The following is a 22,254-nucleotide window of genomic DNA, read 5'->3' as shown; positions in this document are numbered from 1 at the left end:
TGCGCAGCACAGAGGAGGATCCCCATTCATGATGCATGATGCAAGCTGCATGGTGGGAGGAAGCGGGGCACCGGCAGGAAGAGGAGAGGGGGCATGGCCTCGAGGTGCAACAGGCCTCTCTGTTGGGACCCATTTAGAATCCCATGCAGGCAGCACAAGGCAACAGAAAGAGAGAGAGCGAGAGCGATGGGAAGAGAGGAAAGGGGAGAGAGATAACTAAAAAACAAAAACATTTGAAAAAATAGGGCAAAGAACAACAACAAAGATAATTAAGACATAGAGAGGAGATCATTCAAAAGCATAATGTAAATTGAACATAGGCGGTGAAAGAAACCTTGTTTAACTGAGATAATTGGATGTGTCAGGTATTCAATTATGCACAGTGCCTTCAGAAAGTATTCACACCCCTTGACTTTTTCCACATTTTGCTGTGTTACATAGTGAGATTAAAATGGATTTCATTGCCATTTTTGTCAATGATTTACACAAAATACTCGAAGTGGAGAATTTGTAAATTTTTTATTAATGAAAAATAAAACATAGAATTTGATTAGATAAGTATTCAATCCCCTGAGTCAATACATGTTTGAATCACCTTTGGCAGTGATTACAGCTGTAAGTCTTTCTGGGTAAGTCTCTAACCTGGATTGTACAATACTTGTCCATCATTCTTTGAAAAATTATTCAAGCTTTGTCAAGTTGGTTGTTGGTCTAGCCATGGACTTTCAAGCCAATTTAAGTCAAAACTGTAACTAGGTCAATCGGGAACATTGAATATCATCTTGGTAAGTAACTGCAGCGTATATATGGCCTTGCGTTTTAGGTTATTGTCCTGCTGAAAGGTGGATTCATCTCCCAGTGTCTGTTGGAAAGCAGACTGAATCAGTTTTTCCTTTAGGACTTTGCTTGTGCTTAGCTCTATTCCATTTATTTTTATTCTAAAACTAAACTCCACAGTCCTTTCCGATTACAAGCATACCAATAATGTGATGCTGCCACCACCATGCTTGAAAATATGAATAGTGGTATTCAGTGATGTGTTGGATTTGCCCCAAACATAATGCTTTGCATTTCTTTTTGCAGTATTACTTTAGTGCCTTATTGCAAACAGGATGCATGTTTCGATTTTTTATTTATTTGGTATAGGCTTCCTTATTTTCACTCTGTCAATTAGGTTAGTATTGTGGAGTAACTACAATGTTGTTGATCCATCCTCAGTTTTCTCCTATCACAGTCATTTAACTCTGTAACTGGTTTAAAATCACCATTGGCCTCATGATGAAATCCTTGTGCAGTTTCATTCCTCTCTGTTTCCTTCCTCCAGTTCAAGACAACTGGGAACTCCCCCCAAAAATTTGCTCCGACTGGGAAAAATATTTTTGAATGGTCATCCAACTCGGAATTCCAACTCGGGAACTCTGACCTCTTTCTGATTGATTTCACTAGTATTTTTCTGAGTTCTTAGTTGGCTTGAAAGCACCACAATTTGGGCAAGTGAACAATCCCTTCACCTTGTTTTTGATCAAATCTTTATTCTTACAGACGCTTACTTGACAACCAGAATGCATTGTATGATGACAAACATGGCGCCACACATAGCTGGCAAATACCTTAGCATTAGCTCATCGTAATCAGTAAAATCTTCAAAAAAGTATTTTACACACATCATAGGTGTCCATTACAATCTCTGCAGTAATCGGAATGCATCATTTGTCACCAGTACTTGAAAACGTGAATAAAACAGTAAATACATTACGCTCCATACATACGGTATGCTACAGTAGAACGACACGATATACATAAAATAAGCCACTTACTTTGATGGGAACGCACACATGTCCAAAGTTATTATTTACAAGGAAAACAACAATGAAGGAAATGCGAGCGCCAGCCAGAAAATGTGCCAGGGGGAATGTCTTCATACTTGATCTGGGGAAACACTGGGGAAGTGCTTGGGCTCTCGTGTAAGAATGAAGTTTGTCTCTGGTTCGGTAAAGCTAGAAACATGAATTGTCCACGACAGTGAAATGGGCTACTTCTTATGTGAATTCATGAGGAGGCGGAACACACTTCAATTCAAACCCGAAACACAGCTTACAGATAATGATCAGGCAGCGTGTCCAGGGCAGCACGGGTTAACTGTTTGTTTGCATAACAATCACATGTTGGAACAGTGAGTGCATTCTGACATCACATGCATAAATAAATCTCACACTGGGGCAACCGTTAAGAGATATTTGGAACTCACCCGTTAAAAGGTTAATGAACAAATAAACATCTTTTGATATTTTATTTTTTATCATTATGCATTTCAACACATAAGTAGATCACTGAAAAGTTAATGTGATGACACAAGATAAAAGTCATGTGATCCCCATTATTTTCTAAACTCATCAACTAAGGTGTTTAAGACTAGCAGAGATACATTAGACTAAACAATTGATATTAGGGGGTTGGTGGCAATTTATGGCTCTTTATTGACAATTAGGGATGGGCACCTCTCAGCATTGATTTTGGTTAATAATAAGTGTTTACGACAGGCACAGGATGGGACAGCCTCACCAATTAGGCTCCCCATCCCTCGCCGCCTGTGTGATTAACTGGTGAGGCAGTAATTATATGGGAGGAGCCTGTCAAAACTCATTGTGAGGCTTACACGCTCCAAAATCAGCAGCATGGCACTCAGGGTGTGTGTGTGTGTGTGTGTGTGTGTGTGTGTGTGTGTGTGTGTGTGTTTACTATTTAACCTTTATTTAGGCAGGGATTCCTAAGGAAGCCCTGCATGACAACACCATCAGCTATTACACAGTTAGAGACACACATACTTAAATCAAGGATGGGAGGAAACAAAAAAAACACAAAAAAAAGGATTCGTCTGTGAACCAACAACCAGAGCTGATCGAGAAACTGCAGGGTATTCGGGAAGACTGTTCCATAAGTGAAACTAAAAGCCGTTTTACATTAAATCTGTAGTGACAGAAGGATTTTTTTTACCTGAAGATTATATCTTATTTAGAGCTGTATTTTACTGTAAGACAGCAAACACACTGTTATGTCACTGTAGTTACAATATCTCCATTTTAAAAAAAGCTCAAAGAGCCACAAACCAAACTTGACTTTTCGGTGTGGCCATTTCCTGATGCAGGCCTCCTTGCTCTCTTGCTGTGTACTTTGAAAGAAGCAAGGGAGAACAACAAGAACCCAAAGTGAAAAATCCTTTCAAATTGTGCTTCCGACGGATTAGTTGTGACAGAACTAAAGGCCCCTGCTAGCTTCTGTGAATATCTCCTCTACATCCCTCTCACATTATGTATGAGTAACTAAAGACGATACTCTGCACTGATTACCATGTACCCACTGAGAGGGCCAGTTCAAAGAAAGGCTTTGATTATGGCATAGAAAAAGAGGCCCTGTTCATGTTTTTCATTTCACCCATACACTAAGTGTGAACCATTCACTAAGCCATATAGCCTAGTTAGTATAAGAAAGTTGTTTACTGTTGAAATGTAACGTGAGGCCACCCTAAAGCCCACTGTAACACAAAGCATATTGCCATTTAACACTGGCATATTTCCACAAAACCCATACACTAAGCCACCCTAAAATCAGGAAAAAGTGCAATTATACACAATAATAACGTAAGAAGCACCAATGGAAAATATGTCCAGAAAGTACACATTTTCTAGAAAATACCAAGTAAAAACGAATGGGACAAGTAGAGCTACATTTATGCTACCTGTACATTTGATTGTGAAGATGGACACGAACATGTGATTCATATCACTTTTAAGCACTCCTAATCCCTAGGGGGCAGCATTGGGAAGTTTGGATGAAAAGCGTGCCCAGAGTAAACTGCCTGTCTCTCAGGCTCAGAAGCTAGAATATGCATATAGTATATTTGGATTAGAAGTAGATCTGGATAGAAAACACTCTAAAGTTTCCAAAACTGTTAAAATAATGTCTGTGAGTATAACAGAACTCATATGGCAGTCAAAAACCTGAGAAAAATCCAACCAGTAAGTGGGAAATCTGAGGTTTGTAGTTTTTTTTAAAGTGAATGCCTATCCAATATCCTGTGTCTATGGGGTCAGATTGCACTTCCTAAGGCTTCCACTAGATGTTAACAGTCTTTAGAAATTTGTTTCAGGCTTCTATTGTGAAAGGGGAGAGAATAGGACCACTCACAGTAAGTGGCTCAGCTGAAAGTCTTTAGTTGTTTATCGCACGCGGTCGTGAGTGCGAGCTCCGTTCCCTTTCCTTTCTAATGACAACGGAATTGTCCGGTGGGAATATTTTTGAAGATTTACGATAAAAACATCCAATAGATTGATTATATACATCGTTTGACATGTTTCTACGAACTGTAGTGGAACTTTTTTGACGTTTCGTCTGGACTTTGTGCTCGCGCTTTGTGCATTTGGATTACTGGACTAAACGCGCGAACAAAAAGGAGGTATTTGGGCATAAAGATTAACTTTATCGAACAAAACTAACATTTATTGTCTAACATGGAGGACCTGGGAGTGCCATCAGATTAAGATCATCAAAGGTAAGTGATTAATTTTAACACTATTTCAGACTTTTGTGACACCTCTCCTTGGTTGGAAAATTGCTGTATGGTTTTCTGTAGCTAGGCACTGACCTAACATAATTGCATGGTGTGCTTTCGCCGTAAAGCCTGTTTGAAATCGGACACAGCGGCTGGATTGACAAGAAGCTTATCTTTAATCGTATGTATAACACTTGTGTCTTTCATCAATGTTTATGATGAGTATTTCTGTAATTTGATGTGGCTCTCTGCATTTTTACCGGATGGTTTTTTTGAGACACTGCATTTCTGAACATAAAGCGCCAATTTCAAATGATGTTTTTGGACATAAAGATTAACTTTATCAAACAAAACACACATTTATTGTCTAACATGGAGTCCTGGGAGTGCCATCCGGGTGAAGATCATCAAAGATTAGTGATAAATTGTAATGTTATTTCTGACTTTTGTGACATCTCTCCTTCTTTGGAAAATGGCTGTATGGTTTTCTGTGGCTAGGCGAAGATCTAACATAATTGCATGGTGTGCTTTCGCCGTAAAGCCTTTTTGAAATCGGACACTGTGACTGGATTAACAAGAAGTTTATCTTTAAAATGGTGTATAATACTTGTATGTTTGAGGATTTTTAAATATGAGATTTCTGTTGTTTGAATTTTCCGCCATGCAATTTCACTGGCTGTTGGCGAGGTGGGACGCTAGTGTCCCGAACAATCCCAGAGAGGTTATTAAAATGCTCTCTAAGCATGTCAACATGCAACGTACAACATGCAACGACTAACGTCATTGTACGTGAAGTTGGAGAAGAACTGCAGATCTTTGGGCACTCCTTCGCCCTTAAAATACACACAGGGTATATTCATTACAGAAACAGTTTACTGTTTAAGAACCATATGGAAACAAATGCAGGTAGGTCCCTCCCTGTTTTGTTCCATTTGCTGCCGTTTAAGAAATGTTTTGCAACAGAATTGGCAGAATAAATACACCTCAAGTATGTCAGCATGATATGTTATGAACGAAGAGCAATCAACTGTCAATACACAACCTTGGCATATTAAATGCATTAACTAAAGCTCATCAATGTAATTTACCATCAACATGCATTACATGCCAAACATATAGGCATGTGTACGCATCAAACGAGTACACCCCGGATGGCGAAAGAATAATGCATGTCTCGGATTGCGACTGGATTGCAACAGCTTGCCTTTAACTTTGGGTGCAGTTGGAGTCACTCCTGAATATGCATCCAATTCAAATCAAAATCTAATTGTATTGGTCACATACACATGGTTAGCAGATGTTAATATATTCATATATTATTAAAGACCTGCTAGATCTACTGTCTCTTTTATATTATGACATTTCAGCTAGATCTACTGTCTCTATTATATTGTGACAGACCAGCTAGATCTACTGTCTTTATTATATTACAACAGACCAGCTGTATCTGCTGTCTCCATTTCACTTTGGCCATTGTTGTGGGCCTGCCCTCCTCTCAACAGCCTCAAATAGGCTATTTCATGTGGGTTGGGGTGGGGCGGCAGACACACGCATATCATAATTAATTTACATTACATTTTTATATATTTCTTCTAAAATAAAATAATATCACAAATAACATTTTAGATTATTAATTTCAAACAAGGGCATTAGCATGAGAGAACTCAGTTCAAAAAAATATTCCCCGACTTGGGAATCGCTAAATGAATCGTCCTACAATCATCTCTGTCTCACTTTTCCGATCAATTTCTTCTAAAATTGTGTGTACACCTGTATATCTATACTTCGATTTAGCTTTCCCTGACTTAGTCGCCATACTGATTGATATATAAACAGCTGAATCTGCGCGTTTACCAAACAATGCTGTGCGTAATATCAAATAAAATAAAATAAAATTGTATTTTATTTGTTACATACACATGGTTAGCAGATGTTAATGCGAATGCAGCGAAATGCTTGTGCTTCTAGTTCTGACAATGCAGTAATAACCAACGAGTAATCTAACTAACAATTCCAAAACTACTACCTTATACACACAAGTGTAAAGGGATAAAGAATATGTACATAAAGATATGTGAATGAGTGATGGTACAGAACGGCATAGGCAAGATGCAGTAGATGGTATCGAGTACAGTATATACATATGAGATGAGTATGTAAACAAAGTGGCATAGTTTAAAGTGGCTAGTGATACATGTATTACATAAAGATGCAGTAGATGATATAGAGTACAGTATATACGTAGACATATGAGATGAATAATGTAGGGTATGTAAACATTATATTAAGTAGCATTTTTTAAAGTGGCTAGTGATATATTTTACATCAATTCCCATTATTAAAGTGGCTGGAGTTGAGTCAGTGTGTTGGCAGCTGCCACTCAATGTTAGTGGTGGCTGTTTAACAGTCTGATGGCCTTGAGATAGAAGCTGTTTTTCAGTCTCTCGGTCCCAGCTTTGATGCACCTGTACTGACCTCGCCTTCTGGATGATAGCGGGGTGAACAGGCAGTGGCTCGGGTGGTTGTTGTCCTTGATGATCTTTATGGCCTTCCTGTGACATCGGGTGGTGTAGGTGTCCTGGAGGACAGGTAGTTTGCCCCCGGTGATGCGTTGTGCGGACCTCACTACCCTCTGGAGAGCCTTACGGTTGTGGGCGGAGCAGTTGCCGTACCAGGCGGTAGCTCCTTCCGGCATAAAACTTCAATAGCGAATTACTCTCTTTGTGCTGGAGTTTACTACATGGGTTGGTCTTCCAACACATAACCATTGCATATTGCCGTTTACCTCAGCTCATTGGCTATCTACCCAGCTAGATTTCAAGACGATCAGTGGTCATTGGGTTAAAATACAGTCAATCAACGAAACAGTGGCGATATCATTGGTGCACAGTGATGTCATTACTTGTTGTCTTCAAATCGGTTTCTTTCAGTCAATACGTCCCGCGAAATGGCCCATCAGGTTTGGTTGTGTTACAAACAAACCAGTTGATTGCAATGAAACCAAACATGACTGGAAAAGTCAAGTTTTGTGTGGGTATTTACCCTCAAATGTGTCGTCGAAAATGTAACGAGACAGAATTCACGGCACAAGCGGTTCACAAAATGTTTCGTGTTAGGCTGTAAAAAATGGATTTTATCAAACAAAATATCATTTATTGTGTAACAATGAGCATTGGGATTGCAAACAGACAAAGATCGTCAAAGGTAAACGATTCATTTTAATGCAGTTTGTGATTTTTTTATGGGTCTCTATCCTCAGATAATCGCATCGTATTCTTTCGCAGTAAATCCTTTTTTAAATCTGACAACGCAGTGTGAGACACTTGTATTTTCATGAATGTTTAATATGACTGTTTATGTAGTGATCACCGTATGTTGTGGAATTTCAGCCCGCTACCGGGTTCTGTGCGCAGAGAGGTTAATAGTCGACGTGGGTACAACATCACCGATGCACTTGCTAATAAACTCGTTCACCGAATCAGTGTATACATCAATGCTGTTGTTCGATGCCATCCGGAACATATCCCAGTCCACGTGATCGAAGCGTGGAATCTGATTGGTCGGACCAGAATTGAACATTTCTGTCTATAGGCTGGGAGCAACAAAATGTCGGCGCCGGAAATTATATTCCTCATTCTGGCCACACTTTGCAGTGGGTGACACAAGCCAGTCCCAGTTCAGACATGGGTTCAAATCGTATTTGTTTCCTTTCAAACACTGAGCGTTTGATTGACTAGTCCATTGATTCCATTTGTCGAACAAGCTTGATTAAGCACAGCTTAAATATTTTGGGGACCAAAACAAATACTCATTGAACCCATGTCTGTTGTCTTGTCCCGGGTGACACAAAGCCAGTGCTGAAATCATTTGCCGTCGTTGACTCATGTGGCAAGACCTGGCACGGGAAATGGACGGCGGGGGTGAACATCCCATCTGCGAGAGCTTGAGATCTTAGCGAAGGGCTGATTGCGATGGGCTGTGCTAACTGCGCTAACCATCCACCATACTGACACTCAACTCTTTAGTCCTGACCACCTGACAGAAGGCAGAAGTGACGATGGAGGGGAGATGAGCATGTGTAAAAGAAAAGGGGACATTACACATGTTTTATCAGTCTATCCCAGATGTTGAGCCTGTCGGGTACTGCATGAACTTTTGGTGTCATGGACAGACATTCATTTGTTTTGGAGGGGAGGGGAGCACAGCCTCCTTCACCGTCTTATCTATCAGGACTATGGAGCCAAATCAAGCAATGCTATACAACTTACCTGTAGTGAGATTTAGTTGGGGGTCCATCCGATATCGTGGGCAAAACATTTTAGTTGCCCCTCACTTGATGGGGGAGAGTTAATTTCCTGCATCACATTTTGCCATGGGGTGTATAGAAAACTTTCAGTTTTAAAGTAAGTTTACTGCAACTTGACACATTTTGCCATGGGGCATATAGAAAACTTTCAGTTTTAAAGTAAGTTTACTGCAACTTGACACATTTTGCCGTGGGGTGTATAGAAAACTTTCAGTTTTAAAGTAAGTTTACTGCAACTTGACACATTTTGCCGTGGGGTGAATAGAAAACTTTCAGTTTTAAAGCAAGTGTACTGCAACTTGACACATTTTGCCATGGGGTGTATAGAAAACTTTCAGTTTTAAAGCAAGTGTACTGCAACTTGACACATTTTGCCATGGGGTGAATAGAAAACTTTCAGTTTTAAAGCAAGTGTACTGCAACTTGACACATTTTGCCATGGGGTGTATAGAAAACTTTCAGTTTTAAAGTAAGTTTACTGCAACTTGACACATTTTGCCGTGGGGTGTATAGAAAACTTTCAGTTTTAAAGTAAGTTTACTGCAACTTGACACATTTTGCCGTGGGGTGAATAGAAAACTTTCAGTTTTAAAGCAAGTGTACTGCAACTTGACACATTTTGCCATGGGGTGTATAGAAAACTTTCAGTTTTAAAGCAAGTGTACTGCAACTTGACACATTTTGCCATGGGGTGAATAGAAAACTTTCAGTTTTAAAGCAAGTGTACTGCAACTTGACACATTTTGCCATGGGGTGTATAGAAAACTTTCAGTTTTAAAGCAAGTGTACTGCAACTTGACACATTTTGCCATGGGGTGAATAGAAAACTTTCAGTTTTAAAGCAAGTTTACTGCAACTTGACACATTTTGCCATGGGGCGTATAGAAAACTTTCAGTTTTAAAGCAAGTTTACTGCAACTTGACACATTTTGCCATGGGGCGTATAGAAAACTTTCAGTTTTAAAGCAAGTTTACTGCAACTTGACACATGTTGCCATGGGGTGTATAGAAAACTTTCAGTTTTAAAGCAAGTTTACTGCAACTTGACACATTTTGCCATGTGGCAAAGAAACAAATGTTCTAAAACATTTAATGCAATTATACTACTATACTTTTTTTTGCCATGGGGCAGAGAGAATACATACGTTTTACACCTCATTTCCTGCAATTCTACATGTTCTGCCATGACTCCATTTTAATGATATTTGAGTGAGTGACTAACAAAAATCTAAATTGGGGCCCCCTGGAGGCCAGGGCCCATGGGCACTAATTGTTTGCCTGTCAGTGACTGACATGAAACAAATTGCTTGTGTATTGTATTAATTTAATTTAAAGTTGAGACCCCAACTGAATTCCCTACCCCAAATGTTTTTTAATGTTTTCATTTTGTTTTGGTCTGGGGCCCTAAGCGACTGCTTAAAACATCAAATGGATGAAAAAGAACTGTGTTCAGTAAGGCATACTGTACAGGTGTAGGATCTTAATTTGATCCCCCGGTTGTAGGAGAACTTTCCTGCAATGCAGCACATTTTAAAGTTTTAATGTGTTTGAGGTTCAAAAATAAGTTTATAATTTCCACTTTGAAATTTCACTTGATTTTCCCTAATGAAAAATGTATGAACCCCTACACAAATGTCCATTCATTATAATCCACATAATAATTCACATTTCTTGTTGCTGCAGGATTATTTTCCTGCTGTAGCAAACTGGCTCAAATGAAGTTCCTATACCTGTAGCAAAACGCAAATGAAAAATACATTCCTTTTGAGTTCAGATAGTACCTCCCAGTTTCATTATGTCTTCTCCCTACTAAACATGACCCACCCATGTAATGTGGAGGAGCCATTCTGTCATATGTGTCAACACCAAAAAACAAAAACAGTAAAATTTAAATACGCCGTAAAAAAACACTGTCTATCAGGTTCATCACAACAACCGCCATATACTGTTACTACGCCACAGGATTCATAGTCCAAGGTTACTGACATGCTACCAAACACTATATCAATGACATTTCTCTTTAGTTTTTCATATAAAACCAATCCAAGCCTCAGCTGTTTCAACAGGGGGACTATTTTTTGAAATGTCACTCCCATTAGAGAACCTCCATAATTCTGGGCGACTTTTGACAGATTGATAGCCGAGAGAGGTCATTCAGAGGCAGAGAAGTGAGAGTGCATCTTGCTATTGTGGAGTCCGGAGACTTCCTTCCTTCCATCTTACAACAAAAGACAGATAGATAAATAAAAAATGCCCGTTTGGCAGCTCAGACAGGTGCTTGTTAGAACAGGGAGCGAGGCAGACATTGTTCTGCCACATGGAAATGGAGAATCATGCATCAAAGAGTTCTTAATTGGACAAAAGGACTCGCAGGAACATTCAGTCTGAAGCGAGACGTCTTCTAATTCTTTCGAGCGTGCACGCGGCAGGGGCACACAGTGTACCATGCTTTATCAAACCAACAGACATCCCATCCTCCCTTCTCTCCCATTAAAGGCATTTTTTGCTCAAGAGGCTGATCTCACTCAATCTAGTCACTGACAGACAGCTCAAACTTCACATGTTGTCTGGTTCTCTCTCGAATGGAACCCTATTCCCTATATACAGTGCCTTCAGAAAGTATTCGTAGCCCTTGACTTATTACATATTTTGTTGTGTTACATCCTGGTTTCAAAACTGATTAAATTCCAAAACATGTTTTTAGAAATTTGGGCAAATGTATTGAAAATGAAATACAGAAATATCTAATTTACATACAGTACCAGTCAAAAGTTTGGACACACCTACTCATTTAAGGGTTTTTCTTTATTTTTAATATTTGCTACATTGTAGAATAATAGTGAAGACATGAAAACTATGAAATAACACATTCAGAATCATGAAGTAACCAAAAAAGTGTTAAACAAATCAAAAATGTTTTATATTTTAGATTCTTCAAAGTAGCCACCCTTTGCCTTGATGACAGACTTGCCCACTCTTGGCATTCTCTCAACCAGCTTCATGAGGAATTATTTTCCAAAGGTTTTGAAGGAGTTCCTACATATGATGAGCACTTGTTGGCTGCTTTTCCTTCAATCTGTGGTCCAACTCATCCCAAACCATCTCAATTGGGTTGAGGTCAGGTGATTGTGGAGGCCAGGGAACTCATTGGAGTCCACCTGTGGCCAATTCAATTGTTTAGACATGAAACACACCTGTCCCACAGTTGACAGTGCAAGTCAGAGCAGGAACTAAACCGTGAAGTGCAAGGAACTGTCCATAGATCTCTGGGATACAATTGTGATGTATCTGAGGATGGTTTTAAAACAATCAGGAGTGTTGAAAATCTCCAAGAGCACAGTGGTCTCCATTATTGGGAAATTGAAAAAAAATGAACTACCCAGACTCTGCCTAGAGTTGGTCGTCTGACCAAACTGAGCAACCAGGAAAGACGGATCTTGGCCAGGGAGGTGACCAAAAAGCCAATAACCACTCTGACAGAACTACAGAGTTCCTTGGCTGAGATGGAAGAACATGCCAGAAGGACAATAGTCTCTATAGCACTTCACCAATCTGGGCCTTATGAGTGAGTAGCTCGACGAAAGCCACTCCTGAGAAAAAGGCGTATGACAGTACACCTGGAGTTTCCAAAGAGGAAGGCTTTGGCCATGGAGCTAGACTGGAAGCCATGCCTGGACTGGGCCCCGGCACAGAAGAAGGCTCCGGCCATGGAGCAGGACTGGACGCCGTGCCTGGACTGGACATCGGCGCAGAGGAAGGCTCCGGCCTTGGAGCAGGACTGGACGCCGTGCCTGGACTGGACATCGGCGCAGAGGAAGGCTCTGGCTTTGGAGCGGGACTGGATGCCGTGCCTGGACTGGGCACCAACGCAGAGGAAGGCTCCGGCCTTGGAGCAGGAGTGGACGCCGTGCCTGATCTGGAGATCGGCGCAGAGGAAGGCTCCTTCCATGGAGCGGGACTGTACGCCGTGCATGGACTGGTCACCGGCTCCTAGGAAGGCTCTTGCCGTGAAGTGGGACTGGACGTGGTGCCTGGACTGGGGAGGCCCACTGGAGGCCTGATGCGTGGGGCCTGCACAGGTTGCACCGGGCAGGTGACACGCTCTTCAGGGCGAGTGTGGGGAGCAGGCACAGCACGTACCGGACTGGGGAGGCCCACTGGAGGCCTGATGCATGGGAAAGGCACAGGTTGCACCGGACTGGTGACACGCACTTCAGGGCGAGTGCGGGGAGCAGGCACAGGACGTACCGGACTGGGGAGGCGCACTGGAAGCCTGGTGCGTAGAGCCGGGACAAATTGTACCGGACTGGTGACACACACCTCAGGGCGAGTGCGTGGAGGAGACACAGGATGTACCAGACTGGGGAGTCGCACTGGAGGCCAGATGCGTGAAACTGGTGCAGATGACACCGGACTGGTGTCATCACGCTCCTCAGCACGCCTGCTCTGCAGCACTCTCATCGCTACCACCTCTCTCCAGAATGTTTTGTCAAGTTCCTCCTTTGACTCCCTGACGGTCTCTGGCTCATTCCTCGGCTCCGCCGACCACCCCGTGTGCCCCCGAAAAATAATTTGGGCTGTTTTTTGGGCTTTCCTTGTGGCCGCAAACCCCGGCGTCGTCGCTGTCCTCCCTTCTCTCCTTGCGTCTGCTTCCACGGCAGGCTTTCGTTTCCTGCCAAGATTTCCTTCCAAGTCCAGGATATTTTCTCCTCGATCTCCTCCCAAGCCCAGGATGCCATCTCCTCCTGGGCACGCTGCTCGGTCCTGGTGTGGTGGGATCTTCTATCACGATCGTGTGTAGAGACAGACCAAGGCGCAGCGTGATTGGTGTTCCACATATTTATTATGTGAAACTTCAAACAAAACAAGACACCAACAACGACCATGCAGTACTGAGGTGCAAAACAAGATCCCACAAAACACAGTGGGGAAATGGCTGATCCCCAATCAGAGACAACGAGAAACAGCTGCCTCTGATTGGGAACCATACCAGGCCAACATAGAAATAAACAAACTAGATTACCCACCCTAGTCACACCCTGACTTAACCAAAATAGAGAATAAAAAGGCTCTCTATGGTCAGGGCGTGACAATACAGTAGTAAATAGGTTTCCATTTCACATGCAGCGTATGACTGTAGTTCTACAACCACTGAAGACCAATGAAGACAAAGCGTGTTTAAAAAGCCAAACTGTTACAGTGTGAAAGCCAGCTACATTAGCCTTATTGGTAGCAAGCTAGATACTTGGTTTGCTATTGCTGGGGCACAAGGCAATTCAAGACTAACTTCACATGGCTGGGGTTCCACCTCAAATGTTATTCTTACAGTACCATGAAAATGTGCTTCTCGATTCATTTTATCAACTGAAAAAAGTTACTTGGAAGAAACAAGAGTGAAACTCAACTTTGCTATTAAAACAACTTCCAAACAGCCCAGAATCAATGTATTTCCAGTCTTGTCCGGGAAATCCGTAACCCATTTTATTGAATATCATGGTCCTTTATATCCTACTGCATCATCATCATCAAGACTCCACATTTTCCCCAGAAGGAAGTATGCCACAGAATTGACAGGCAGAAACCATTTATCACACTTTTACATTTCCCTCAGAATGCTAAAGCATGCATCTGTCATTTCTGTAGGCTTAGTGCTTCTTTAATATGCTCTGAGGCTCTCTATCCATTTCTCCAACCAGCCATGTAACCAATTATGACCCAAGCCCCTCCAAAGCCAGGTAGGGTTTTTCAGTCTCTCCCTGAAAGCATCCAGGTACTTAGCACCTTGTAAGCTCACTGCTATCAGGCAGACTGACATCAGAAAAAAGGAATGATGACATGCTCTCTTGCACAATTAAGGGTCTGTGTGTGTGTGTGCATGAATCCCATTGCAAAGATGTGTGTCATATGACCAATGAAGAGTGAATAGCAGACTAGTTATTAACCTAATAACCGCGTCATCATCATTTCTTTATCATATTATAATGTAGGTGAAGCTATCACAGGCAATCTCAATCCAAAGTACCACTAATGTGTGGTTTCATAAAACACTACTCGTATGGGGGGGTTGCACTCTGTGAGGAAATGTGAATGTCAGTGTTGTTATTGTTTACATGTGACATAGACTGTATGTATGTATGTGAGCCACGTCACGTGTCAAGGAAAATATTCTGTCAGAATATTATGCAAAATTAACAAGCAACAAAGCTTGTTATTTTTTTGAAATGTGTCATGTATGGTCCACATGTCAAGGGCAATTCTGTCGTAAGTACATTTGACAAACAATAAAGCTTATTGAATTGAATGTGCTAGTGCTGAGCCATGTATTTAGAGAGTTGGTACATCAAAGTTTCTGCACTGTGATGCATTTACTTAACACTGCAACATTCTATGGCAGCCATGTTAGCGCATGTCGCGTTAGAATGACGCCGTCTGATGAAAGACAATGAGTTACATGCGGAAAATGTAAACAACGAAAGGTAACTGAATGTCTAGAATTGGAACATATTCAGCATTTACAAAACTCACTAAATATAATCTCTGGGCTAGTGTTGGAGCAATGAGTCATTATCCCTGATTGGCTCTTGATCTGCTGAGTCACAATCAGCTTCTCTCGTCTCTCTGGCTCCACTTGACAAGAAGAGAGTTCAAGAGGCCAACAGCCAGAAAAATCTCACTGATTCTCATATATTCCTTGGTATGACTCACTATTGACAACAATGAGACGAGAGTGAGAACAGAGTTCAAAGAGGCCATTCAGATCTCCACAGCCCAAGAGATCTTACTGATTCTTATGGCACTTATTGTGATGAGAGTATATAGATGAGAGTAGGTGGAGGAGAGATCAATCCCCGCTGTTGGCACACAATGTCACTTTGGTCGAGGTGTGGTGCGGTTATTTGGTAGGATGGTGGTTTTCTGGGGTGGGGTCTGAAATGAGGGGACAAGTAAAGTCAGGACTTGTTCTCTTATTCCAAATCCCAAAGATAATCTGTCACACATGAAAATATATATATATATATATATATATATATATATATATATATATATATATATATATATATATATATATATATATATATATATATATATATATATATATATATATATATAAAGAAATGTAGCTATCCATTAAAAAAACAAAACAACGTCCAAGTAAAAGAACAACACGACGCACGGTTGTGCTAATCAGGGTCATCCCCGAAGTGACAAACGCATTAAAATCCTAAGTAAAGTGCACAAGCTGACCTCGGAGCATAGCTTGAAACCTGACCTTATCAAGCTGCTGCAGACAACTTTTAGAGAGAAGGGGGATAACGGTGTTTTACCCGCCTTGCCTTCAGTAGCGGTAATTACAAGGGCCAGACGCCCACTTATCAAGCCACCTGCTCATTTTATGTCCAGAAGTCACCTTTTTTATATGGAAATTATTCAGACTTTTTTCACTGCCATGTTCATGGCCTGGCGCCCGTGTGACAATCTGGGCACAAGGCCTGTGTCATTGGCGGTCTGGATGGCCGCGTGTTAACCTCTGCTCTATTCATAGTCCCTAGAGTTCTTCCCTGTGCATTGTTAGTATTGTTAGCAACTATTGTCCACGGCAGCTTGTTAGGGTTTTGTGTGTCACTCAGATGTTTTCTGTTATTTTCAGTACTGGCTCTCTCTCTCTCTCTCTCCCTCTCTATCTCGGGTCTTTCTCGCTTTCTCTGGTCTCCGCTCTAAAAGGAATACCATTATGCACTATGACTTCAAGATCGTACTCGTGCACCCAAGGGTTTGTCTTTTGTTTCTTTTTTGAGGTTTAGAAAGGGGACTTCTAGCGTGGTGGTGGCCTTGGACGGAGCCAAGGGGTCGTAATTGTCCAGGTCAACTTGGAATGGACAGTCTGATTTAGACAGTGAAAGGGCTGTGGAACATACATGTATTGCATCTTTGTGGGTTGCGTGAGGGCAATCAAGAACATAGAGGTGGTATCACCATTATGTTAGCCATGTATTTTGTGAGAGGACCATTTAGGTCCTAATTCTGAGCTGACCTTTTAGGGCTGCGGCCTCATCTAGATTGCATAGGTTTTGCGGAAATCATTTCCTCATTGGAGCTGCTGCCCACTTCAACCCACGTTCGCATTTGTGCAAGGCCATTAAGCAACTAGACCTGACCTCTGAGAGGTATCAATGTGATTCTGAGTATTTTGATGTATTTCCTGCTTCGAGCCACCACCATAACCTTCCACAATATTGTGACCTAACGTCAAGGGTCAAATTCGAGGGAAATTGAGTTTTGACGCCTTAGAAAGACCCAAAACATGCTGATCAAAAATTGGATTGAGAGAGCACCCACATTTTGGGACAGTTCTATGAAAATCACACTCGAACCTACTAGTATTCATTTTCTTTCAAATACGTAGCTGTGCTTCATTGAGATTGCCTCGCACACTGGAACCAAAGGAATAGCCTCACAAGTTTAAACCCTGTACATCTGGCACTACACGCAGGCTCAAAGTACCTGAAAGAAACAAATACGGTCTGACTTACTGTAAATCAAACAACAGGTGTGGACTAACAGTGAAATGCTACCTACGGACTCTTCCCAACAGTGCAGAGAGAAAGCAAATAGAGAAATAATAGAAAGTAAAACACGTAGTAATAAAAGTATTGTCACGTATACTCCCTCTCCGGCCTCTAGGTCATCAGGCTGCTGATTATCCTGCACACCTGTCACCATCGTCTCGCACACCAGCGCCTCATGACACTCACCTGTACTCCATCACCTCCTTGATTATCTTCCCGACATTTGTCACTCCCCTTGGTTCTTTCCTCAGGTGTTACTGACTCTGTTTTCGTGTTGGTGTGTTGTTTGCGTTACGTGTATATTGTTTCATTTATTTATTAAAACACTCTCTCCCTGAACTTGCTTCCCGACTCTCAGCGCATTCATTACAAATACCAATAGATACACAAGGAGTAATGCTAACTTGGCTATGTACAAGGGGTACCAGTACCGAGTCAATGTGCAGGGGTATGAGGTAATTGACATACAGGTAGGGATAAAGTGACAGATAGTGAACCCTAGCAGCTAGTTTGGGTAGCTATTTGAACCCCTGGCGGCAGGGTAGCCTAGTGGTTAGAGCATTGGACTAGGAACCGTAAGGTTGCAAACCCCTGAGCTGACAAGGTACAAATCTGTTGTTCTGCCCCTGAACAAGGCAGTTAACCCACTGTTCCTAGGCCGTCATTGAAAATAAGAATTTGTTCTTAACTGACTTGCCTAGTTAAATAAAGGAAAAATAAAATTATAGAAACAGTTTTGTCTCTGTAGAGGGATGTTTTGAAGATATTCTGTAATTCACATTTGATGCCATCTCACATTTGATGCCACAGTGCTTTGAAAAGCATTTAATTCCATTGACATACAGTATATAGAATCCATTGTCATCTCTCTGCCATAAAGCCCATTCTGTTTAAAGTGCACATGATGAAAGTCAGACAAAGAAAAGTCTGAATTGACAGACATAATAAGAAAGGTGCTGAGTGCAGCGTGCACCTCTGCTTCCAGTAGAACAATACTTCATTGTTCATTTTCTGTGAACGGAAAATGTAAATGTGTCTTTTTCAAGCCATAACCAGAAGGTACACCACCTGGAGCGGTTAAAAGCACAGGATCCACCACAGGGTCAGCCTCCCTGGAGCATTTAAGTGCCTTGCTCAAGGACATAAGAGACAGGAGATGGCATCTAGGATACTAAACTCCACACAGATTTTTATCGTCCGACCTGAGATTCTAACTGCCTTTGTAACCTCTACCATCCTCAGCTAAGAGAGACGAACCTGAAACGAATACTTCCTTCTTCACACCAGAAGACAAATGCATTTGTGTAGCTATATAAATAAACATTTTGAAGGAAATATCATAATTTTTCCAACTTAATTGAGGAAAATAAGAACAATCCGAAATTTATTTTTGATACGGTCGCAAAGCTAACTAAAAATCAGCATTCCCCAAGTGAGGATGGCTTCATTTCAGCAGTAATAAATTCATGAACTTCTTTGAGGAAAAGATCATGATCATTAGAAAGCAAATTACGGACACCTATTTAAATCTGCATATTCCTCCAAAGCTCAGTTGTCCTGAGTCTGCACAACTCTGCCAGGACCTAGGATAAAGAGAGACACTCAAGTGTTTTAGTACTATATCTCTTGACACAATGATGCAAGTAATCATGGCCTCTAAACCTTCAAGCTGCATACTGGATCCTATTCCAACTAAACTACTGAAAGAGCTGCTTCCTGTGCTTGGCCCTCCTATGTTGAACATAATAAACGGCTCTCTATCCACCAGATGTGTACCAAACTCACTAAAAGTGGCAGTAATAAAACCTCTCTTGAAAAAGCCAAACCTTGACCCAGAAAATATAAAAAACTATCGGCCTATATCGAATCTTCCATTCTTCTCAAAAATTTTAGAAAAAGCTGTTGCGCAGCAACTCACTGCCTTCCTGAAGACAAACAATGTATACGAAATGCTTCAGTCTGGTTTGAGACCCCATCATAGCACTGAGACTGCGCTTGTGAAGGTGGTAAATTACCTTTTAATGGCATCAGACCGAGGCTCTGCATCTGTCCTCGTGCTCCTAGACCTTAGTGCTGCTTTTGATACCATCGATCACCACATTCTTTTGGAGAGATTGGAAACCCAAATTGGTCTACACGGACAACTTTTGGCCTGGTTTAGATCTTATCTGTCGGAAAGATATATGTTTGTCTCTGTGAATGGTTTGTCATCTGACAAATCAACTGTAAATTTCGGTGTTCCTCAAGGTTCCGTTTTAGGACCACTATTGTTTTCACTATATATTTTACCTCTTGGGGATGTCATTCGAAAACATAATGTTAACTTTCACTGCTATACGGATGACACACAGCTGTATATTTCAATGAAACATGGTGAAGCCGCAAAATTGCCCTCGCTAGAAGCATGTGTTTAAGACATAAGGAAGTGGATGGCTGCAAACGTTCTACTTTTAAACTCAGATAAAACAGAGATGCTTGTTCTAGGTCCCTAGAAACAAAGATATATTCTGCTGAATCTGACAATTAATCTTGATGGTTGTACAGTTGTCTCAAATAAAACTGTGAAGGACCTCGGCGTTACTCTGGACGCTGATCTCTCTTTTGGCGAACATATCAAGACTGTTTCAAGGACAGCTTTTTTCCATATACGTAACATTGCATCATCCAAAAATGATGCAGAAAAATGTATCCATGCTTTTGTTACTTCTAGGGTAGACTACTGCTATGCTCTACTTTCCGGCTACTCGGATAAAGCACTAAATAAACTTCTGTTAGTGCTAAATACGGCTGCTAGAATCCTGACTAGAACCCCAAAAAATTATCATATTACTCCAATGCTAGCCTCCCTACACTGGCTTCCTGTTAAGGCAAGGGCTGATTTCAAGATTTTACTGCTAACCTACAAAGCATTACATGGGCTTGCTCCTACTTATCTTTCTGATTTGGTCCTGCCGTACTTACAGTACCTACACGTACGCTACGGTTACAAGACGCAGGCCTCCTAATTATCTCTAGAATTTCTAAGCAAACAGCTGGAGGCAGGGCTTTCTCCTATAGAGCTCCATTTTTATGGAATGGTCTGCCTACCCATGTGAGAGACGTAGACTCGGTCTCAACCTTTAAGTCTTTACTGAAGATTCATCTCTTCAGTGGGTCATATGATTGAGTGTAGTCTGGCCCATGAGTGTGAACGTGAACGGAAAGGCTCTGGAGCAACGAACCACCCTTGCTGTCTCTGCCTGGCCGGTTCCCCTCTCTCCACTGGGATTCTCTGCCTCTAACCCTATTACAGGGGCTGTGTCACTGGCTTACTGGTGCCCTTTCATGCCGCCCCTAGGAGGGGTGCGTCACTTGAGTGGGTTGAGTAACTGACGTGATCTTCCTGTCTGGGTTGGCGCCCCCCCTTGGTGGTTGAAGATATCCCTCTAGTGGAGTGGGGGCTGTGCTTTGGCAAAGTGGGTGGGGTTATATCCTTCCTGTTTGGCCCTGTCCGGGGGTATCATCGGATGGGGCCACAGTTTCTCCTGACCCCTCCTGTCTCAGCCTCCAGTATTTATGCTGTAGTAGTTTATGTGTCGGGGGGCTAGGTTCAGTTTGTTATATCTGGAGTACTTCTCCTGTCTTATCCGGTGTTCTGTGTGAATTTAATTGTACTCTTTGAGATATCAGCTGATGTACGAAGGGCTATATAAATACATTTGATTTGATCATCAGACATTTCCCCGAGAAGCAGCATTTTCACAAGATTGATTGAAGAACTTTATTAATTGTCAAATCATGGCAAAATTTAAAGAGCAATGGGATTGTTTAATTGAAAAGGAGGAAGAAATTATTGTTGGAAACAGTTCTCCTTTTAATCAGGCAGTAGTCCGTGGAGATGGCGAGAGACAATGCATCCGAAATGGCATCTAATCCCTACATAGTGCACTGCATTTGAACAGAGCCATGTGGTCAACGGTAGTGCACAATGTACGGAATGGGGTTCCAATTGGGACGAAGCCAGGGAGAGGTGAAGCTGAGGAATTAATTGCAGGGAGAAAATGGCTGCAATGGGGCTCTGAGCTGGGGAAGAAATGGGAGGATAAAAGGGATGGTGGGATCTGGGAGTGGAGGAGTCTCTCTCTCTCTCTCTCTGTCTCTCTCTCTCTCTCTCTCTCTCTCAACATAGCTACTAGTAATCCTATAACATATCTGCAAGAATGCCGATACCTGCCTTTTTAGATGTTTGGACACCGATTTGTTTTGCTGACCAAAATAGAAACACTAGGCCATCATCACTAGATCATAAAGATACATAGGGTAGGCTGATTATTAAATCATCTCCAAGGTCAGCATTTTCCTCATCATTAACAGGAGACTCAGCGAGGTGCGTTTTGGTCCTATCACGATGTAACAACACGAAGCACAAGTGTGCACATGCGCAGATGCTCTGTGACTGTGTGAGAGCAAAGTCTTGCATCGCTCTTATCTCAATATCTGCGGTGCTGTTTGTTGCAACATCTTTTGAATCTGGCTTTAGAAGATCACAATGTAAATCGGTCATAAGTCGATGATAGGGCATGAATTGACACATGCGGCGGGGTCCATGGTGAGCACTTAATGAAGCAGATACATTTAATCACTGACTAGTTAGCGCGTTAGCATCGGCCATTGTCCGGTTGGGATGGTTAATTCCACTCTGTTACATTTGCATGGTATTATTTATAGGACTACCGCCCCCTTCTTTCTGTAGGAAAGGTATGTATGGTGAAACACCTCTTTGTAACAAGTTAAACTGGGTCTCTATGTATATAGGTTGTTAAAAAAAAAATCACAATAAGGTGTAGAGTGTT

This window comes from Oncorhynchus mykiss, chromosome 10, assembly GCF_013265735.2.
Source record: "Oncorhynchus mykiss isolate Arlee chromosome 10, USDA_OmykA_1.1, whole genome shotgun sequence".
NCBI lineage: Eukaryota > Metazoa > Chordata > Actinopteri > Salmoniformes > Salmonidae > Oncorhynchus > Oncorhynchus mykiss.
The sequence above is the reverse complement of the archived record's forward strand: the minus strand, read 5'-3'. Positions refer to the sequence as shown.